General features: G+C 34.4%; 1 long non-coding RNA gene across 1 annotated transcript in view; it reads right to left on the bottom strand.

Annotated features, from left to right (window-relative positions):
- LOC141572831 (uncharacterized) overlaps window positions 1-17,554 on the bottom strand; it is a 349,964-nt gene that overhangs the window by 102,690 nt on the left and 229,720 nt on the right. Inside the window, exon 2 of the long non-coding RNA XR_012498324.1 lies at window positions 2,907-2,961. This is a non-coding gene — a long non-coding RNA (uncharacterized LOC141572831). The remainder of the gene's footprint in view (window positions 1-2,906; window positions 2,962-17,554) is intronic.

Consider the following 17,554-nt stretch of genomic DNA (forward strand, 5'->3'; position numbering starts at 1 on the left):
ATCCAATTATGTGAATATATCAAATATAATTTTTCAGTAATCACATCATTATTCTTCCTCCATACATCTATCATAACTGGTTCCGGTGGTTCTGTTTGATACCCTGACATTCAATTTCTTTTTATATAGCATACAATTTGTTTGTTTGTTTATCTGTTTGTTTGTTTGTTTGTTTGTTTTAAACAATCAACATATGTACTTCACATTTGGAATACAACTGAAATTAGGATTAGTCTGTCATAGCTTCCATTCTTCCTAGAAGCTAATTTTATCAATTAACATGCAAAAAAATGTTTTACTCACATAGAAGAAAAAGGGATTATAAGTAGGAAAAAACACTGTGAAATATAGCAAATACAAAGTAAGTTTTTGATATAGTGGATACAATTTACTGTATTAAGTTAAATTCTATAGGTTGGTAAATTATTCAATGCCGCAAAATAATTTAATTTTAAAATAAAGACATATTTAGAATTATTTTTTTTATCTTTTTAAAGAATTTAAAGAAAAATAAACCAATGGTAATATAACACATCATTATATAAAGCAACTAGTTCATATTTTCAGATATTGTGTTAAGGAATATCACCTTCAAAGCAAATATGTCCACTGCTGCCTCAAATTCTATGACTAGTATCTTACTTTAATTTAAAGAAAGTTTATGAGCTAGAAATCCCGGGCTAAATAAAAGCTCACAGATGAGGATTTTTTTTTTTTTTTTCAATTTCAAGATAATATTTACCATTAAAAGAATTCACATAGAAAATTCCAATTTTTGGCTTATCTGGTGAAAAATAAAAACTGGCCATGTATGCCCTCAGTCTCATATGACATAAAAAAAAAAAAAGCAGCATTAATGATAGGTATTCCTTTCAGCTCTCAGCTAAGACAAATACCCTCCAAGTCACTACAGTTTCTATAATGATATAACATACACATCTTCATTTTACCCTGTTCAGACTTTCCACTGCCACAGGAAATTGAGTTTAGTGAGTTATCCAGATTTATAATTTTGTGAACTAAATACACCTCCCCCTGCAAACGGAAATATTCAAAATTATATTTAGTTTACAACGGCCTTGAAAGGTGGCTTAAAGGAGAAAAATAAAGGAAATTATAACCATCAGAGTATGGAGGGAAGTAAAAAGTCAACACTTTCGGGCAAAATGGATACAACAAAAATAAATTATGTATATATCCCCTATGTGATAGAGTGTTATGGTTACAAAATATAGCCTCAAAGTTTTTCAACTCTCATTCCACTGAGAGGTGGGGGTCTAAGTTCCCTGACCTCGAATCTTGGAGACCTATGACTTCTTTGACTAATACAAAACAAAGGAAGCAATGCTATGCAACTTTTGAGATCTGTTAGGAATGGGCCATGTGATCTCTGCTCAGCCCTCTCAAAATCCTGTCTTATGTCCTCTCTGTTGCCACGCTGGGAGAAACCCAAGCTGTGTGGAGAGACCTTGTATGAGAGTCTGCTTGAAAGGTCTAGTTCATCTTTGGCTTCAAATACTCAAGGCTGAGTGCCAGATATGTGAGCAAAGAAGCAATCTGGAAATGGACTTTCCAGTCCCAGCTGTCCCAGCCGCCAGGTATTTGAGTCCCTTCCAGGCATATATGTCTTCGTAACTCAAAACCCATTATTGGGAAACAGAAAAAGCCATCCCCACTATACCTTTTCGGAATCCCTGATCCACAGAATCTGTAATCATGTGCTCACTGTTTTACTCCAGTAAGTGTGAGGTAGGTTTATTATGCAGCAATAACACTGGGATACAGAGAAAATTTTTTATTTCCTACAAATCTGTACATAATCTGGCACCTGTTTACCTTTTCAATATTTGTTCCAATTTCCTTCTTACTCCTCACATTCAAACTAATCAAGTTTTATTTTCTGATCCAACAATGAATCAGTGCATTTTTACACATTAGGTAAATTGCACTATTAATGGAAAAAAGTAATGCTACTTCCAGGAGATTTTACAAAGCAAAACCCTTCTAATTCTTTTAGTTTCAAAAATGCCTATCTTTAAATGTCACCCATTAGATAACATTTCATTGACCACCTTTTCATAATCACACACGTTCTGCTTCAATTCCTATGGGTACAGTCCTTTCTGCCATATTTATCCTATTTTTAGAACCTGCAATTATTTATTTACTGACTTGCTTTCAGGTGTCTTCACTTACTTTCAAGTTAATACAGGTCATCTCTTCAGTTTGCCTCATTATTCTAGCAGCTTAAATATCATATTGATCATACAAGTCCCTCAAAAATATGTTATTAAATACACGGAACTCTGTACTTAATCTAATATAATCTCCAGACTCAATCTATGACATAAGTATTAATATCGGTGTCAGCAAAGATAAAATTTAGCTATAAATTACATAAAATGCATATAAAAATTGCCTTCATATACAACAGTGTTAGTTTCTCCCACAAAAGAAGCAGAACAAGGCCATCTAGGACTGGGAGAAAAGCAGTGGCACAGAGACATTGAAGATTTGAGTTAGAGCCATGAAATCACATTGTTAGAATGTTTTTAGTGTGAGGTGTCATGTATGGTTATTTGCTTGATGTCTCTAGCACCTGAGACATAGCCACGCTTAAGGCAAGAAAAAGAAGGAAGGATGCAGCACTAGTCAAAGGACCAAAGGCATAGAAGTTCAGTTTGTGCCATAGTAAAGAATTCCCGGAAACCTTTCCTTGTGACATCCATATACATGTCACAAGTATTACAACCAATACATATATATTTTAGCTTACTAGATAAAAGAATAAGCAGGAGAAAATATTTGTAAATAGACTTTATACAGCTTATTACATAGCCTACCAATATCTGCCAAGAAATTTCCACTAAGTATCAGAAAATGAGCACACAAAGTGATTAGCTTACTGTCAAGCCGAGCTTCTTTCTCCTAGGTGTGTCCATCTGAAGGCAGTCTTCACATCTAGAAAATAATAAGAATAGTCACGATTTATTGAATTTTCCCCTATGAAGCATTTACTATATAACTTATTTCCATTTAATATGTCATTTAATCTCTGCTTCTATGGAATCCATATTAATTAATAAACACATGCATTTACAAATATAATTGCATTGTATGTATTTAGGAAAACATACACCAAACTGGAAATTATGGTACTCTCTGAAGAAGAGACTGGATTTGGAAAATATTCAAATAGGTTTTAACTGTGTTTGAAATGTATTAAATTTCTATAAGGAGATGTATTACTTACATAATTAAAAGAATTTACCCATTAAATATTAAGTGAGTGATTAAAAGCTGTTAGAATTGGCAAAGATGGACAACGTGGGCAATAATGTATTCAGGTCATGAGACATCGCGGTCTCTTTCAGATGTCTAGGAGTAGTAACATTGTAGGTGGTACAGTTCTGGTTGAGATGATAATTACTAAGATAATTACTAGGAGGCTATTTCACAACACAGTAAGGAAATTAGTGTTTCAATGCTTTCATTGTAAGTTATCTGCAAAACCATGTCACCTATCTCCAATTTGGTTCAGTATTCTGATTACAAGAGAGCATTCTTTCCCTCTTTATTTACTCTTCAAAGATCTAATGTCAATATACCAGCCTATAGAAACAACAGTCAAATATAACAAAAAGCACATTAAAGAATCAAACATCACCATGTAATAGACATAAAACTCCTTATTAACATTTTTATAACACTTCCAACTGAAATTAACAGACCACTCTCAATTTTAACATCTGGTTCCAAACAATTCTTAACTTGGGCGATAACTTTTGGAAAAAAACAAATGCTGGGCATCTTTCATTGACTTCTCATCAAGTAACAGCTGTTCCTTTAGAACAAAATGTATGAATGTTGGAAGTGTTACTGATGCTCACTTCTGTTTAGTTCTGTGTGAAAAAGCTTTACGTTGGGTGCGATTCAGAAAGACAAATGGCTTCAGATGTTTTGAATGGATGCCACGGCACTAGTCTGAATGTAGTTCTCTGTGACTTTTAGAATCTTTCGGCCACAATTTTTACATTCACATTTTACATTCAAATTATAGATGTAAGACTACACTGTTCTTCAGGACAAAGCCATTTCTGTTTTCACGTGCTCTTGGGCGTCTTTAAGTCATCCATTATATCCGTCATTTGTCTTCATAAAGTGTTTGGCTCTAAATGATTACTTACTACATCAAAGCACAGCCAATATTCATGAAAAATATAGATATGTTTCTTTTGTTCTTGAATGCATTTCCACCATATTCCCTTAGGACAATTCTTGTTTCAACTTAGGCTATTACATTTTTTGCTGAATTCAAATCACCTCATCGTGCTAGAACATGTGGAGACAAAACCCACAGATGTTTGCCTCAAGGTTTAGGCATACTTAAAAGCAACTTAATTATAAAACACTATGAAGTTCTTCCAATTAATTAGGAGCTAAATAATCTACATCTGCTTAGTCTTTTTAAAAAGTTAAAAAAATATTTATTTTTCACACAATTATGGATTTGTCCATAGGTTAAAATTGATGTACATTGTCATTTTTAAACTACATTAAAACAAAATTTAATAGTGTTAATTATAACATTAAAAAATACAAGTCTCTGCTAATATACTCTATTTTGCCATCTATTTATTTAATGTTGTATTTGTATGCACTCCTGAACTCCTTTGAAAACAGTACTTCGAAACTGCTTAGAACTTCTTAGAAATAACACTAAGTTTGAGCAATGAAATTCAAATGGTGACTTCTACCCCAAAGACACATAGCTTATTCCTTTGGTTAGAAGGTTTTTGTCAATGCCCAAACTCTGTGTCTGCATCACTTTCCCATATTACTGCTTTCAATTATTAGACTTTTTGATAAATTGTTTTCTCTCTTTTCTTGTACATTTAATATTCCACACATTAACCAACTTTTAAAATAATACAGACTACACTTCCTTCTCCTATTTTTAGCAAAAGGACTTTATCTTCTATTCCCTTATTTATAGTTGCCAACTTTAATCTGTACCAGTTCTTGCCTCTCTTTCTTTTCCATCTCATAGGAAGAGGTGACACAAGGAAATCATTTTTTCCCACGTTCATAAATACATCTCATTATACTGTCACAAGGGTTTTATTCTATTACTTATATTTTCCCCCTCCTATATCTTTTAATATTATTTATCTTCCTTCAGCACATGGGCAAATTTAAAACTAAAATAAAATCCTTCTTATGACCAGTGACAGGTTTACGGAAAAGCTTATGTCACACATCACTTCTGGTAGGCAATTTCTGTCAAATAAATACATCACGGTGTGGCCTCATCCACCTTATTCACTGGATCTGGCACCATGTGACTTCTGGCTCTTCCCCAAAGTCAAAATGACCGTGAAAGGTAAATGTTTTGAATGCATTCAGAACATGGAGGCAGCCACAACAGTGCAACTAAAGACACTCATGAGAGAGGACTTCCAGTTCTGCTTCAGAAAGTGGCAAGAATGACGGAATAAGTGTCTTTGAAGAGAGAGGAAGTATTTTGAGGGGGAGTAATGGCAATGTGTCTTTTACTGTAATTTTTTTTTGTTTTTAATTTAAACGTTAACCATATTTTTTTATAACGTCTCATATAGGTCTTACTGTTGGACATTATTTCAGTGATTCACATAGTTAAGCTAACACATCATGTTCAATATGAAACTCATGATCTCCCTTTTTCATCCTAATACATATTCCTCTTCCATTATCTCATGTATGAATGTCACTAACATTTACCTAATTACATAGGAATCGGACAGAAAATGAAAACAAACACACATACGTATATATGTGTATGTATATATATCCCTGATCCCTTAGGACTTCTTTAGAAGTTATCATTTGTGTGTGTGTGTGTGTTTTGTTTTTTTTGTAAACAAGGAAATATACAGCTGTGAAACTGGAGAATAAAAATTTTAAATGTTAAAATTTAAACATTTAAAATGTTTAAATTCTGCCAGTGAGAGATTTTTTTAAGAAATCATTGTGTTTAACAAAATACCTTTATTATCTATAACACTTTTTTCTTTTTTTAAAAGTGATTCTTAGAGATGGATATTTAGGTTAGAAAAAAGATGAAGAGAAATAAATAGCTTAATATAAGAAACTAAGATGATATTTTAAAATTTTTTCTGAGCACAGATAGACCTAAGACATAAGGAAAGCTGAGGGTGAGGAGATTGTGGGGGTTGGAGGAAAGGCCCCATGGAATGAAACCTTGAGAAGAATAGATGACAAAAATTTTCCTGAGTGAGTGTATTGCTGAGATACATTTGAAAACATGAATATGTTTGTATCATTTATTATATCTATTTGCGATATAAACCATCAACACTCACTCCAACATGCAAATATAAACAACTCCCAAATTTTCAAGTTCTGTTGAACACAATAACTTTTATCAGGATTATGGGAGAGATGAAGGAAATTTATCACTTTGAATACACGATACAGTATTCATACTAGATTAGAAATACAGGATGGAGATTATACCAATTTTTAGATAATACAAGCAGAGATAGTAAAAGTGAGGGTGGACTTGAAAAATTGAGAAAATTTTGGATTGTAACATGAATTGTCTTGAGATTTCAATAATTTTTACTTCTGTATAATAAGTTTGATTATTCCCAGGATGCTAGTGGAATTTAGGAAGGCTGTGGTCACAGGTATCTGATGATATATAGGGTTGACCAGACTATGGGAATCTAACTGTGCTCGTATATAAGCTATATAATATATAATATTAATATAAAATATTTATATTTGACATTATTAAAGACTTTTCATGTTTGGTACAATGAAAATTGTTAAGGAGAAATAAAATTTGAATACAATCTTCATGCTGATTTGTTTTCTCTTTCTTTTTGTTTCTTTGCATTTTACAGTGGTTTTGGCTTCATTATTTTTGCAGGGGTTGGGCATTGGAGTAAGACTATAAGAGATAAAAACAGTAGTATAGTAGTTTAACTTAAAACTTAATTGAGAAAACAGAAATACTCAACTGGAACAAGACAAGAAAAAAACAGAAGCTTCCTATTCTACTCAAAGCCTAAGTGGAGGTCTACTGAGTCTTCTGAATTGTTGATATAAGTAATTAAATTTTACTTAATAGGATTTGGCACCCTAGAGACACTATTTATAGACATTGGTATATAGAAACAGGGCATTTAAGAACATTTTCAGTGTACCCAACAGTTCTCCCAACTGCCCCATCATGACTACTAAAAAAAAAAAAAAAAAAAATGAAGCTCTGTTGGAAATAGCACCTTCTGATTTAAGAAAAAAGAAATAAATCTGTTTCTAACATAAGAGATGGAGAATAATAAACTAATGCTTATCGAATTGTGTTGCCATTTTACAAAGATACAAGTTTATAAATATTAAATTAGAAAAGTAAAATACAGATATTATTATAATACCTGACATGGATTAAGTGCTAAATACATCATAGTTGTTATAGCTCAATCTACCAGGCCACCTTATTTGGCTTTAATATAGCACATGTATTTAAATATTATTTTCTACAACAGCACCAATTTTGACATTTCACTTGTCTTTTTCCTTTTTTTTTCCCTCTCTGAATCCGTACCTCTAGATAGTAAATGACATCAAGAAAGTAACCACACATGTCATTTCCATATACAGGTCACTAACACCATACAACAAAGGATGACCTAACACCCTATAAACACTCAGGACATATTTTCAAATTCATGCATATTTTTTCACACTTTTCAAAAATTTAACTAGTGAAATAGATTAGATTATTAGTTTGATTTAACTGTAGAAGTTGTTTCCTGAAATTACTCAAATAAAATATTTTGTAAAATATACAAGAGTATAAAATCTTATAGCTGAGATTTCCTAATTATTTTAACACACCAGGAATATACAAAATCATGTGTTTTCTTTTTCTTTTTGAAGCTGTGATGCATGCAAATATATCTATAAACAGTATAAAATGTAAAAATAAAACAATATAAATTTTAAGTTCAAATAGATACAGATATACAAAATTTGTAATATGTGCCACCTTTACAAAAATAAACCATAAAACAATGAAATATTCTATATGTTTGAAGTGCAAATGTTACCATGAGTTGTAGCTTTCACTTTTATAACAATAATAAACAGCAAATGCTAATTTTTGTAGCAGAACCTCTGCTCAGTGTTTTATATGTACTAACTCATTTAATGAACTGGAAAGATAGATAGCTTTGAAAGATAGATATTACTATGATCCTGATTTTACATGTCAGGGAACAAGAACACAGAAATATTAAGTATATCAGCTGAGAATATACAGAGGCAGAGCTAGGTTTTAAAAATCAAGAATTTCAATTCAGAAGATTTATCTTAGCCATTAACCTTATTGCTTCAAATGTTAGCAACAGTTCTAAGAACTTAGGAAAGTGTTATTTATCTAATTTTACAATAAACCCACATGGGTTTATTGGGTTAATAAAACCCCTCTTAACTGAGAAGGTAAGCAATTTACCTAATGTTATGCTGATGGTAATTGGCAAAGTTAAAATTATAAATCTACAATCTGGCTCCTGAACTTTACATCTTTAGCATGGCACAAAACTTACTAGCATGGGGTTTAAAAAAATTTTGCTGGGAAATTTTTAAAGGAGGTAAAATGGCAAAAGTGATAATTGTGCTAAAATTTTTTAGCAAAATAGCTTGGCTATATCAAAACTTTTAAAGTTTATCTCATTCAAACCAGAAATCCCAATTAATGACTTTATCTTTCTGAAATATGGCAAAGGTACCCAAAGGTACGTATATACAGAGACGTCAATGACAGCAATGTGGCCTGTGAACATGGAGGCAGAGATTGAAGTGATGTAACTAGAAGGCAAGGAATGCCAAAGACCGAAAGCAAGCACTGGAATTTAGGAGAGGCAAGGAACAGGTTCCCTCTGAGAGCCTCCAGATCCAGCAGTGCCCTGCTTGCACTTAATTACAGACTTCTAGACTCAAGAATGAATTCCTGTTATTTTCAGCCACCCCGTTTTTAGTAATTTGTTATGGCAGCCCTAGAAAACAAAGTATTTTATCAACTAGTTGGTCAATTATTTCTGGTAACTGACAGATTACAAATTGTATTAATTTACAAATTCATACATTTATTTCAATTTTGGACATCGGTCAAGGCGTTCACCGGTGAGGCAGCTTCCCACAATTTACCACTAGTTTGCCTGTACAAAATACCAAAAATATATACTCTAAACACATTTTAAGTTTCTTTGAAGTACAGTAAGAACTTGAAGCATAAAACAAAGAAAGCACATTAAAATGTTTCAAGATTTCTTCCTTTTTTATATTGCCATATATTTCTTTTATTTTAAAAGATTTTATAATTGGGATAACAAATCCAAAAAGACAAATATTTTTCAACCAACTTGTCTTTTAGTCTGTTGAAAACTTTAGTTTTTTAACTTAGTATTCAACAAACCAGCAACTATTTTTTCACTCATATGTTTTTCAGTAAATTACAAAGTTGTAATATCAGATGTAACTGGCATAAATGGGATTTGGAGCAAACACAAGTGACTCTTAGTAAACGTGCAAGTAAACTGGTGGGAGTGTACTAGAGAGAAATACATACAATATGGGCCGGGCATCAGTCAGTCTGTTGTACAGAGAAAACATAGAGCTTTGATGTTTTGGGGATAAGGTTATGTGGAGGTCAATTGAAAGAGTGATGCCTATATCTTGTGCATATGTCTCCATGGCAACAACAACATCTGTCCATGTGTCTTTATTTCCTACTGGGTCTGAAAGAAAGGAAGGGATTTCTTCTACCATATCTATGAAAATACCATGCCTAGCATAGTGCCTGAAACATTGCAGGCATTCATTTAAATATGTGTGAAATGAATGAATCAATAATCAATGAATGAACAAAGTGCTTTACTTAGAGAAATCTCCTAAAGACAGTGGGTGTTATTTGAAAAGTTGTTAAGAAGGAATTTTTAAATTAAGAAAAACAAACACTTTCCCCTGTAGATATAACAAAGGACATCGGTGCCCATCATCAACCTATCTTTTCTGTCTCTCAGTTATTTAGAATTAAAAACTCTGTATGGGTGAGAATAAACATCATAGAAAGATCTGTCATGCACTTAGTGAAACATAAATGATCTCATAGAAACGGGGATTTTCTGTATTTGGAAAACAATAAAAATCGAAAGAAAGAAAACAAATTAAAAAAAATGTCAGGAATCCCTCTTAAAAATTTATACAGAGTACTTCAGTAATGTTAATAAAGTAATGATACAATTTTGACTGCTCAGAATTATTATGACTAATTAAACTGTTGTAACCTTTCTGTTTGCACAATGTGACTGATGTTCTTTTACATCTAGTAGTGAGAGCTCCAAGTCAGAAATCTTGAAACAAATCACTGTGTATTGAAACAAATCACTATGCCTCCTTTGTTTCGTTTCCTGTGAGTGTTAAATTAGATCTTTAGGGCAAGTGTTTACTTCTATAGAAATAGTGTAGCCCTAGCAACCTCAACTTTAGAGGCAGCTTGGGCCACCTGAATACAATTCAAATAGTCCATAAATAACTATACTTTTCTTAAGGAGTTACCTGACTCATGTATGAGTTTATGGACGAAACTTGAAAAGTTCAGCTTGCTTGCCTCCAGCTAAAGCAGATCTACTGAAGTGTTAAAGAGATACCACTCTCAAAAATTAAATCCTTGTCTTCCTTGGTAAGATAGATCGATGGTCAAACATTTTTCAGCATTCTTGAAAAACTTGGTTAAAAGTGTCCTTCATATTGAGAGATTATTGATAAGTTATTAAATCTTCACACACTCTATAGCAAACTACAATTTCAAGGCCTAATAGGGAAGTGAAAGATTCATACATTGATCTGTCCGTCCTCTCACAAGCTTGAACCCAAATGTATAAATCTTGAGGAAAACTAGACCATAAAATATTTGTGGTTTACATATTTTCAGTTTCCTTTTTTTGGAAATATGGAGCATTAGTGCAATGAAGTATTAAGGGAAATGCAACGAGAAAGCTTCACTGAGATTTACCACTCTTACCATGCTAAGAGCTGAGATCTTAAACTGTAACATGTTCCCTAGGAACTCCTAAAGAGTTATGCTGCCATCTATTGACAATGCAGATGTCTTTTTAATGGTTATATGGTCAAAAACAGATTTTCATTAGAAAACATGTCTTTGAAAAATTGGGTGTTTCTGGAAATACCTACTTTGTATGGTAAACATATACATACAAAATGAGTTACAATACATTATTAATGTTTCCTTTTACTATGGAAAGGGTTTATTAGTGAATTTTCTTATACTAGCCAATTTACTGAACGTTGTGGGTATTTAGAGCACTACAAGTCAGAAATTTGCAAGAGTTACTGTGTTAACTGAATCTGTGTTTACGCATCAGAAACTTGTTATGCTATATCTACTACATTCAATTGAATGGGATTAATGGTTTGCAAATACAACCATCTACTCTGCAGCCACTGGCTCAGTGACCCAGTGGTTCCCCTTTTACTTTCCTTCTAATATAGTAAGGGACTAGTTCATAGCTTTCTATATACAAAGCATGATCAAAAAATATGGTTAATATTTACATTAAAAAATTATTGCAATAAAAGACACATTGCCATTCATACCCCTCAAAATACTCCCCCTCACTTCAAACACACTTAATCTCATCGTTCTTGCCACTTTCTGAAGCAGTTCTGGAAGTCCTCTTTCATGAGTGTCTTTAGTTGCGCTGTTGTGGCTGCCTCCATGTTCTGAATCGATTCAAACCATTTACCTTTCACGGTCATTTTGACTTTGGGTAAGAGCCAGGAGTCACATGGTGCCAGGTCCAGTGAATTAGGTGTATGAGGACACACCGTAATGTTTTTATTGGACAGCAATTGACGTACCAGAAGCAATGTGTGACACGGAACCTTTCCCATAGTGATCAAAAGCCATAGTGAATGCTGCTTCTAAGTGCCATCCAACGGAAAGACAGGGATCTTCAATACGAGAAGGGGTGCATCAAACCTTAGTAACACTGTGTGACAAGTTTCATCTTGTTTAGTGTAGTCAGTCAGGTATGAGCTACGGTTCAGAGGTGTGTTCTAAAGTGTGCCATAAATCATCCTCCATTATGACAGCACTCCATGTCTCACACTGCTTCTGGTACAGCAATTTCTGTCAAATAAACACATTACGGTGTGTCCTCATGCACCTTCTTCATGAGATCTGGCACTGTGCGTCTTCTGGCTCTTCCCAAAGTCAAAAGGATTCAGGACATGGAGGCAGCCAAGACAGCGCAAATAAAGACACTCACGAAAGAGGACTTCCAGAACTGCTTCAGAAAGTGGCAAGAATGATGAGATAAGTGTGTTTGAAGCCAGGGAGAGTATTTTGAGGGCGATTAAGGCAGTGTGTCGTCTACTGCATTTTTTTTTTACTTAAATATTCACCCTATTGTTTGATCATACCTCATATTCTAGAAAACACATAACACTCTCCTGTAAGTGGCGTCTTCACAAGACTTTAAATAAGGAGTGATTGATTATCCACCAGCTCTTTCCTACCTCAGTTTGGAGGGTGCTTCACCACACAGCACCACTCTCTTCAAATAAATTATCCAGTTTCCACAATCTAAAGTATGTTTTATATCATCAAAGGGGTGATGGGTTAAGGATTATGAAATGGTTTTAAATATCTCCCTTATAATTCTGCGTAGATCATCTAATAGCTCACTTTTTTTTACTCACTATTTATTTACTTTCTTTTTTTTTTTTTTTTTAGGGCCTGCGCCCAGAACCAAAAACATCCCACTAACAACAACAAAAACCCCAAGAAGGAGTCTTTTTTCAAGAAACTGGCACCAGAGTATGAGGATGTCAAACTAAATATAATATAATGTAATGATCCACACTGAAAACACTAAAACTGCGGTGAAAACATTGGAAGTATAGCAGGTATCAATTCATCATGGCAAGATCATCCCAGACACATGCACTGAGTCCTTGTACATTATATCTTTCTTTGAAGAAACCCATCTTTAGAAATCAAAATTTAGGCAGAGCTTTAGAGCCACGTGGTACACATGTAGGCTAGTAAGAGCTGCAGTTTCCTGTGTACGTTATGCTCAACCGTGTGCTAAATTTGATATAATGTAAAAACAATTCTAGTAGGTAACTGTTATTATTCCCATTCAGTATGAAAAAAAAAAAAAGGACATGAAGCTTAAATAAATTAGTTTTACTATGCCCGTTGGCACACAGCTGGTAGATGGCGGCGATGGAATTTAACAGCAAAGCTTAGTCTTCTTCGTTTGTGATTTCCTTTTGAGGTTATTTAGAGGAGTTCATCAAGCTTTCCCATGACACGATCTATAATTGTACTTTTAGAATCAGGGTCTTGTGTTTCAACAGACATGAGATCTGAAAAAGACAGAGCTGCACTTGTGCTCTAATCACTACTCTATGCTTATTAATGACACATTTTCCCCTATAAGACTTCCCATGGAAAACCTGTAGTTAGAACACAGGAATAGTCGAACTTCTGAATAGCCAGAGTATAGAAGCTTCGTGTTTATCATATTCACAAATCAGAAATACCAACGTTATGAAATGGAAATTAATATTCATACCTGTGGTATTCTGAGACTCATTTTAATTGAAGTTAGCTGTGATTATTTTATCTCCGTTTTGTTCATGTAAGTTACGCTTCATGATTATAATGTTTACAGGTTATTAAAAGTATTTTTAGTTATGTTGATGCTTCCATGATAATTTGGGGAGAACAAATGTAGACTACAGATGATTTTGAATACTATGGTACATCTTCTATTGTTTTTCTTGTATCCATCATCAATTTCTAGTGGAAAGGATGTGACTGCTCCCAATGAAGTTGGCAGCACTTTTAAAAATATCAACGTTTTCAAAATTTCTGCTCTATTTTTGCAGTTACACCTGCACAGTAGAGGGATAAGGCTACTCAATTTTATATTAAATTTATTCTAGAAAGAGTGATTTCAGTAAGACATTCCTGAACATTTGTTTATTTGTTTCAAAGAGATGATATAGTTATACAGCTCAAACTAAGTAAAAGGTTTTAACCTAAAGATACATTAATCTAATCTAATTTCTTACACCCCCAATAGATACTATTGTTATTGTTATGATTTAATATTACTAAGCTATTTGTGTTTTGTTTGTTTTTTTAGGTTTTTAACTATAGTTAGGTGAAATTAACACAGTTAGAGATGGTTTTGCCAGTATAATAGGTCTCTCTTTAAGAATCTGCCAAAAACAATTTGTTCTAGCAGAAAAATCGTCAACTTTGGAATCAGCTCAAGATTGATCTAAATCCCAGATCATTCATTTACTAGTTGAATGAGCTTCATCAAGTTCAAAATCCCTGAACTTTGTCATCTCTATAATTCTCCTGAGAGTAAAAGATAATATATGTGACTTGATGTGCGGTAGAAAGTCAATAACTGGAAGCTCTGATCATTTTGAATGCAGAGTGACTGACTGATTATTCAGAATCATTGCTTTGGAGCTTTAAACCTTGGCAATGACAATTATTGCCTTGACAAAGCTAGAAGATAAGCAAGACTAACTTGAAGTGTTCTCTTTGCACAGGATGACCAAGGGAGTTCTGTTCAGATTAGAACACTTCAATGCCATTCTAAGAAAAAAAGAAAAACACGTCACCAGTGACCTTTATTTCTTCAGGCTGGAGAAAACTTCTATCAATCTTAAACAACGATTTCTTTAATGCTAATGAAGGCATTGCTTTTATAGAGTAATACTTTTCTGAGAATCAGCATAGCCTGAAAAATGTGTGCTCAGATGCTAGAACCAGAATACCTGAGTTCGATTTCTGATTAGTCAGTGTTCTCCAGAGGAACAGAACGCATAGGAGAAATATATGTATATATATATACTATATATACATAATTGTATATACACACACATATATATATATATATATATATATATATATATATATATATTTGTATCTGTATTTATTATAAGATATTGACTTACATGATTACAGAGGCTGGGGAGTCACACAATCTGCCCTCAACAATTTGGAGACTCAGGAAGACTTGTGGTGAGTTTGAAGACTTGAGAGCTGGATAGACATTGGTATAGATTTCAGTGCACTTTCTGAGGGCCTGAGAACAGGAGCACGTGGAGCAGAAGAGAATATCTCAGCTCCATCAGGCAGAGAGGGGGCGAATCCTCCCTTCCTCAAGCTTTTTGTTCTACTCAGGCCCTGAATGGATTGAATGAGGCTACCGGCATTGGAGGGAAACCTACTGTGCTAGGTCTGCTGATTCAAATTCTAATTTCTTCCAGAAACAGCCTCACAGACACAACCAGATATCTGGCTACCCCATGTTCCAGTCAAGTTGACATACAAAAATTACTTTAAAGATAATCCATTTTATTTATTATTATCATTATTATTACTTTACAAACAACAGATTTGCTTCAACATGCTCTGGCTCGCATGATTGAATTAAAAACTCTAATGTATTTCAAAAATATGCTCTAATGAGTCTTAGGACTACACTATGACGATGAGTTCACAAACCTGTAAGATAGGAACTCACTGTGTGGGTGACATCCTTTGGCAACACTGTAAGCAAACCCTATAGCATCATGGAGAAGTGAAGGACCGTGAGAATACAAGGAGCTTGTCAGAATGAATGGTCCCAAATGAGGGAAACGTAGCAGGGTTTACTGTGACTGCTTTTCTCAGTCTGGGAAGCGCTTACCCATTATGAGGCAAACGTCACTAACTGGGAGAGAAATATTAGCTTGTCTATGAGTGGGGGAGTCTGAAGGGCCTCACCCCGAGTGAAGTAAGAAGTGACACAAGACAGTCCTAGAGTGACGCTGCAGACATCCCTGAATGGCTTGGAGACTATTTGTAATAATCGGTACATTTATCGGTAACAGCCAAGTGCTACAATTTCTGAAAGAACATCACTCCTGTGCATGGGCACAGTTTGGCAGTCCCACGGAAGAAAGAAAACCACATGAGTCTGGGCAGTCATGGCATTCTTATTTTCATCCAAATAGACTGGGAATATATTTGAAAACTTGAATGCTGGCATATCAGCAAACAACGGTGCTAACATAGTTATTGAATTACCACTCCTAACACAAGTGAAGGCTTTAATACACTGCTGTAGAGTGCATGTGGGTGAATTTCTATTCCTGGTATATAGCAGAGCCAGCATAGCCAGCTGGGAAATCATTGAGTGTTATGATAATTGTAGCAAGTGCTGTTAGGTTTGGCTGATCCAATGGTGCTCTTCTTCCCCGTAGACCTTCAGTAAAAGCAGGTACGGGAACCCACGGGCTTACCTTCTCTGACATATAAAACCAGCAATTACAACTTCTAAATCTGGCATGTCTGAGCATTGTGCTCTATACCTTTAAGCCATTCACTTAAGTGCTCACTACCTCAGTTTTATCATCTGTGAAATAGACAAAAAAGTGTGAAGAATAAGTTAGTATTATAAATGTACACTTATATTTGATCTATACTTGTTAATAGTAAATGCTCAATAAATGTCAGCTCTTGTCAGATTTCATACTTTACTTTTCCACTATGTTTCAATCTGTTTCCTCCCCCAGTCCTCTATCTTCCAGACAGTGGCCAGGATATAGGAAATACAGAAAAAAATAGGATGTCAGTGAAACACATAAAAACACAACCTCTGGTGTGTTGATTTATAATGTTCCTATAATTTATACATAGAAATGATCATTTATAAATGTATTCACTATCTATAGTACTATGAATATTTTCTTTGTTAACAAAAATGTTATTTAAAATTTTTAAAAACAGGTCAATAATTAATTGTGTCAAGTAGTCATATGTTCACTTCTTAAATTTACCGAATTTGAAAGTGAGATGATAACACTAAAGAAAGCAGCCAAAGCAGAGAAGACGGGTAATGGGTGCTGAGACAGAGTCATCACCTCCCTGGATGACACGTCACTGTGTCACCAGGTCATTGGGACACCTTACTCCAAGGCCCACTACCCACTGACTAGTGCTCCTCTCTCATTAATATGTAAGCTGGTGCATGTAATGAATTTAACATGAGCACCCTGCTGACACTAACCATAAGGAATGTAGTAGGTGTAACCGTGACCTCCCAAAAGAAATGTCCAGGTCCTACTGTCTGGAACCTGTGAACACCTTACATGGTAAAAAGAAATGATTTAAGCGTTTTGAGAAGAGGAGTGTATACTGGATTATCCTGGCTGACCCTAAATCCCGTGAGATGCGTCCTGATTAGAGTGAGGCAGAGGGAGACTTGATGTGGAGAGCAGGAGGAAGTAACGTGACCATGGATTGCAGTTTCAGGGCCACACGTCAAGGAATGTCTCCAGCCACTCAAAGCTGAAGACAAAGAATGGATTCTTCTCTAGAGTCTTGAGAGGGAGCACAGCCCTTGGACAACCTTGATTTCAAACTTCAGCCCTCCCCACCAAACCA

Source organism: Rhinolophus sinicus, linkage group LG07 (genome assembly GCF_036562045.2).
Source record: "Rhinolophus sinicus isolate RSC01 linkage group LG07, ASM3656204v1, whole genome shotgun sequence".
NCBI lineage: Eukaryota > Metazoa > Chordata > Mammalia > Chiroptera > Rhinolophidae > Rhinolophus > Rhinolophus sinicus.